The sequence below is a fragment of the Hakea prostrata genome, chromosome 5 (genome assembly GCF_041222555.1).
Source record: "Hakea prostrata isolate BN-2017 chromosome 5, UWA_Hpros_2, whole genome shotgun sequence".
Classification (NCBI taxonomy): Eukaryota; Viridiplantae; Streptophyta; class Magnoliopsida; order Proteales; family Proteaceae; genus Hakea; species Hakea prostrata.
In genome coordinates this window covers 27,803,246-27,809,245 of record NC_142604.1, presented here as the reverse complement: position 1 = coordinate 27,809,245, position 6,000 = coordinate 27,803,246, and positions in this window count along the sequence as shown.

The following is a 6,000-nucleotide window of genomic DNA, read 5'->3' as shown; positions in this document are numbered from 1 at the left end:
AATAACCATAGTCTATTGATAATAACTAATGTGAGCGGTGGGATCTCCCGAACTATCGAACGTGGAAAAAGTCGGCAAACGGAAATTGTGAGGGAACTGATATCCGGCTATGGGCCTGGCAAACGGAGTTTTTCGAATAACGGAATAAATATCATCAATTATTGTCCTTTTCGCCAATTGTCCGAGCTTTTGATTGATATTGGCCAATTCTTGACCAATATGTGTGGATCGATCTACGACGACACGATCATTCTCTCGAGCAACACGTCTGATGGTTGGTGAGTGAGTTCGTACTCCTGCACCCAACCTTGTATTTGAATCGGTTGTACTCCCTTGCGGTCCTTCGAACCGATCGTCCCGCCGAGGGAGTTCTCCCATTCTCCTAGGCTCTCCTTCTTGCCACCGGTCGCCTTCCCGGAAATTTTGACCGACATTCTGCTCATCGATCAATCTTTGCTCCCATTGTAAGGTGCGTCTTCCCGCATTACGGTGATCAGGTGCTTGTGGTGCCACCACTTGTCTGGTCAGTGTACGAAGCATCTGACTCACCTCCAATAACTGGAGTTTCAGTTGATCCAGTTGATACTGGAGTGGATCTAGAGGATTGTTACCTCCTTGTCCGCCATCTTCTCGTACCTCGAGAGGTCGACTCCCCTCAGGGATATCTGGATTATTGGCTCCGAGATGAAAATGTACAAAAAGAGGAAGGGAAGGTGTGACGCCAGCTATTGGGAAGAAGCATGCCAGGACATATATCCCAGTGATTTAGAACAGTAGAAAACAAAGAATTGAAGAAAGGAAAGCGAACCCCGCTTTCCAAAGTATCTATATACAAGGAAAATTCGCTAGGAAGGATCGAATCAACCCTCTCATTAGGAGTAGGGGCCCTAAGATGGTACGAGGAAGGAAAGTCAAACCGTTCGATGGCTAAAGGAAGGTTGTCACATCCACCCTAAGGGTACCCTATCTGGATTACCCGGTGGAGTGATCCACAGCCCAAAAGATCAAGTTTAGGAACGATCATATCCATTTAGCACAATAATTTAATCAAAAGCAAGAACAAATCAAAATTTTCAAATAACTTAATAATAAAAGTCAAGGAAGAATCTCAGAAGAATCACAAAGAGCATTAGAGTGCGGAAAGACACTAATAAAATAATTAATCAAAATGTGAAATGAGGCGGAAACCCATTCTACAATAACAACGGAAGGTAGATCGAGATAAGGTGTAGGTTACAACCAATTCTTAAAAGAAGGGAAAGGAAAGGTAAATAACTAAATTACAGTTTCTTCTAACTTATACAATGTTTCCTAAATAACAAAATTATAAGAAACTAGGCCAGGCCGCATCTGCTCCTGACAAATATCGGTCTCGGACTGCTAATCTTTATCAACGTATTCACCGCCACCAGTGTGGTTCGAGTCACCAACTTGGTCTTCAGAGTGTTGGATCGTCACAAACAACGATAGTAGTACCTGTAGAAAAGTCTAACAAAATATGTTGCAAAAAGGAGTGAGTTCAAAAGAACTCAGCAAAGTAGTCATTCCATAAAACATTAGCCATATGATATAAGCCATAACATGATGCAATATGATATGAAACACATGATGCAAGTATGGTTCTAACTCTATGAATGCTGGTCTCTAAGGTAGACATGCTTTAAGTCATAGCACCATACTTCTTTGGGTAGGTCTCAATTCACTCAAGCCGGTGGGAATTGGGTCCTGAAACCTTCTGGACAACCTTGGCTGGGGTTTCGGTCACCGCTCTCTCACATCACCATTTGGTCTAAGTATTGGCGCATGTCAAGGTAAAGCCTAGCCCAATGCAAGTCATCTACTCAGTCGTATCATGTCAGATCCAGATACTTTCCCTATGGCACCGACCAACTCGGTTCCGTATCCTTCACACTAGAGTCAGCGTATCCTATGGCACCGACCAACTCGGACTATGGACTCATTAACCCTATTGGTCATCCACAAATGGTAAACGGGAAGCTCTCACATCCTCTCACGGGTTGGTTACTGGTCTTGAGCGCCCATGAGCCCAAGTCTATCCATTTGCAACCCTACCAATAAATGGCCCCTTTCGGGTATCCGCAGTATGGTTTAAGTCCTCTCACAAAGTGGTTACCGGTCTTGAGCGCCCATCAACCATACTCTACCACGGGTTGTTCGGTCTCAATACCCTTCCGATTCGGGTCTGATACAACAAGGATTAGTCCTAGCCATACACCTAGACAATCCTATGTATGTCATCCAATAACCCAGGAAAGTGTCGATGGGCACCTTCGGAGAACATCCCATACTATTCCCTCTGAGGCCCAAGGACAGAAGTGTCAATAGAACACTCCCCAATCCCAAGTTATACCTAAGCAACCACATACTCAAGTCCAACATCTCACATACATTTGATACATCATCATAACAAAAGTTCAGTCATAATATTGAAATGATTCATCATAAGTATAAGTGGCAATAATAATTAATCATTGTAACAAGAATATATGAAATCACAATACTATTGTTCTAAAGCATGTATAACAGTCCTATGATGTTCACAAGTAATAAAGAGACCATGTTCACCAAGTTATGAAAATCAAGGCATAAGTACATAGCCTACGTATTTATGGTGATAATCATCCTTACCTTAATTGAGTCGGAAATAATACCAATAATCACCAAGAATAGCCCAAAAGTCAGTGTTGGTACCCTAGACAACATACAAGTAACATCAGAGAAGAAAACAGTCGAATCGGAGGTCAAACCAATCAATTCGGCCACAAACAGGGTGATCTCATATCTTGGTTGACTAGCTGGTCGACTGCCAGTCGACCAAGACTTGTTAACCTCCGGGCAGAATTGAAAACTCGGTCCGAAACTGACCTTCCGGCGCTCCGATCGACACGAAATTTGGAGGGCATGTTTATAACAGTATGAGGACACTACAGACCAAATTTCATGACGATCCAACGGTCCAATTGAAAACCCCCAATTCGAAGCCCTATGTTCTATATGCTAAATATCAAGAATTGAATTGGAATTGATTGTATTTGCAAGGAATGATGGAAAATCAATTAAGGGAATGATAAGAACTAATTTAGAATCATGAATTCATAGTAAATCAGACCTAGCATACATCTACACATCAGTTTTGAATCAAGGATATGTTGAAATGAAAGAATTCATAGAATTGCAATGTAAGCAATCATAATGGGAATATATCATAGCAAGAACGTAGTTAGGTTAATGGAAATGAAAAGGGAAACTCATGGCCAAGTGTTTGCAAGGTTGCAGCACTTCAGCCATGGTCCCAAGAGTAGAAATTAATAGAAGATTGAGTAGATTAGAAGAAGAAGAAAAGAATCCATACCTTGAGTTGATGATTGATGTGCAATACTAATGATTGGAGTCAAAGATCTTCCCAAACACCAAGAAAAGCCCAAGAGAGTGTCCAACTTCGTGCTCTGGAGTGCAAATGATTAGCCTAGGTCCTCATTCACGAGTTCCCAAAAAGGTAGGGGTAAAATGGTAAGGATTTTTTGTGATTTTCGAATTCCATTACTGCTGGTCGACTGGCTGGTTGACTGGCCAGTCGACCCAGCAGTCTACCAAGACATGAACAACAACTTCGGATAGGGATTTGGAAGGCTATACGAGGTCAAATTGAGTGGGGTTTTCTCCTACAAGTCAATCAAGAAGTCTAGTTTCGGGAACTACTTTCAGATTGGGCACAAGAGTTCATTAGGTCCACCAACTAAGCTCACCTTCTTTGGGCTGCAGATTCAAAACTAACCCTGACAATGTTCTCAAGTGAGGGGCATCATCGACAATGTCCAAGGGCTTTGGGTCAACACCCGGATCAACACTAAGGGAGAGGCTTGGCTTGACTTTATAGGGTCTTCTAAACATATCTATACTGAGCTTTGAGTCCCACTTCAAGGTCTAACATCAAACAAGTCTTTCTTTGTCCCAAAACAAATAGGGCGCCCAGGGCTAGGTTTGGGCTGGATTTCACAAAGGTTCTCTTCAGTAAAGGAGGAAGCCACAGAACCAGGTCCATGAGTGGACTTGATAGGTTGTTTAGACTGCCCAGAGGATTCGGCAATCGCCTGTGGAATTTTGGATGGCTCAGACTCAGGAAGCGCATAAGGAGCCTTACCACTTTCTTCTGCCCTTTTCAGTTGGCTAACTTCTTCGAAGTCACGCCAAATGGCAGTTAAGGTTTTTTGGTCACTATCCGATTACTCAGGAGGGACTGAGGCAAAGGCCTCGTCACCAGAGTCGCCCTTACCGGCACTAGGTTCAGGAGGAATTTCAGAAAAAACACTACCACTTTCCATTACTAAAGTTTGGTTGTGGTTTTTAACAAGAAAAAGAGACCTGGAGACGAAAATAAAGATTGCAAAAGAGTCAGTAGACTTACTGAATCGCTGAAGCAGAATGCTTGAGAATGAGAAGATTGTTAGAGTGCGAAGAAGACGATGAGGTTTCAGACTTCCAGACAAGGAGAATGAAACCTACGAAGACAACGAACCGCTTTTAAGCACTCGCATGAGTGATCGAGGACGTGTACGATCGATATGGACTCAACATCAACGATCGAGATTTAGAGACGGTTTAAAAGTTTGAACTCAAGAATTAAAAACAGGCATTCAAAAACCGTCGTTTCGATCTCGTGAGCAACGATAGTTTTGGCTACAGAGGATGCGTGGCGTCACCCCCACAAAAAGTGAAAATACTCACAATGCTCGAGGAAAAAGCGATACAGCCGCATTAAATGTGATACAACATTTAATGGGTTGGGGATTATGCAAAACTATTGTTCGATAAAGTACCCAATTAGAAACCAAGCCCTTGGGATCTTCCGAACGCTTGGTCTGGTGGGCTCGTGATATGGAGAAAATATAACCGAATCTAGTTCAACCTTGGTTCGATCCTCGTGTCGGGACTAAAAGAATTGACTCACTTCCGAGCGAGCCACATCAAGGAGATAGCTTGTTGAGGAAAAAACTAACTCAGTCCACAAGCACGCCCTAATCCGCTACGATCGGAATGGACTTATCGTCAAAGAGATAGGTAGTAGCATTCGGCGGCTGTTACTTATCACTATTCTATGGATAACTACCATATAACAATCATATGATCGAAGGAGTCATCTACTAGTCCAACCTAGTAGGGATCTATCACTCAACGGATCTATCCGTTAAGATCTGACGACTATCCGAAGAAGGCTCAAATAGATCCAATGAAGGAGATTCAAAGGTACACTCTATATAAGACATCACCTACTTATAAGGTAGGAGGAAGGACATATACAATCTGAATTGTATTCTCGTTATTCATTCCTTAGCTCTGTGCTCAAGCAGAGCCGTTTGTGATTAAGTTCATCAACTGACTTAGCCTTCGGAGGTGGACTCCCGACCCTAGCGGTCGGGCCACATCTGACGTTCGTTTTTGCAGGTCATCCACAGGAGATCTAAGGGCTGAGCAGATTTTGGACGCATCAGAAACAAATGAGATTAACTGTGTATCTTTCAGTACGTCACTTTGATTCTTTGGGGTTCTAGGTTGTTGGAATAAAAAAAATTAGTCAACCACAACACATAAGCTTATATATGACTTCATTGACACGATGACTCCTAAGACAAATTCCAAACTCTAAACAACAATTCCTTACAAAGTATCATTTATAACGACTTCATTGATAAGAGAATGCCCCAACATAAATAAAAAGCGGATTGGAATATGGAATTATTAGAATGAGTTTTTTTCGGATATCCTAAAACTCGAAAGATCACTCGTTGGGGGCAAGATGGATAGTGATCAATTTTGTATTTCGATTTGATGTGATTTTGGTAGTGCAAATCATGATAGGGGGAAATATTTGCACTTTGAGGAGTTAGAATTAAGGAAACAACAACCTTCGATTTCAATGTGAATGTGGCTATGGAAATCACGGTAGGCGCATGTTTCCCGTTGGAGGGGTGACAATGGAGG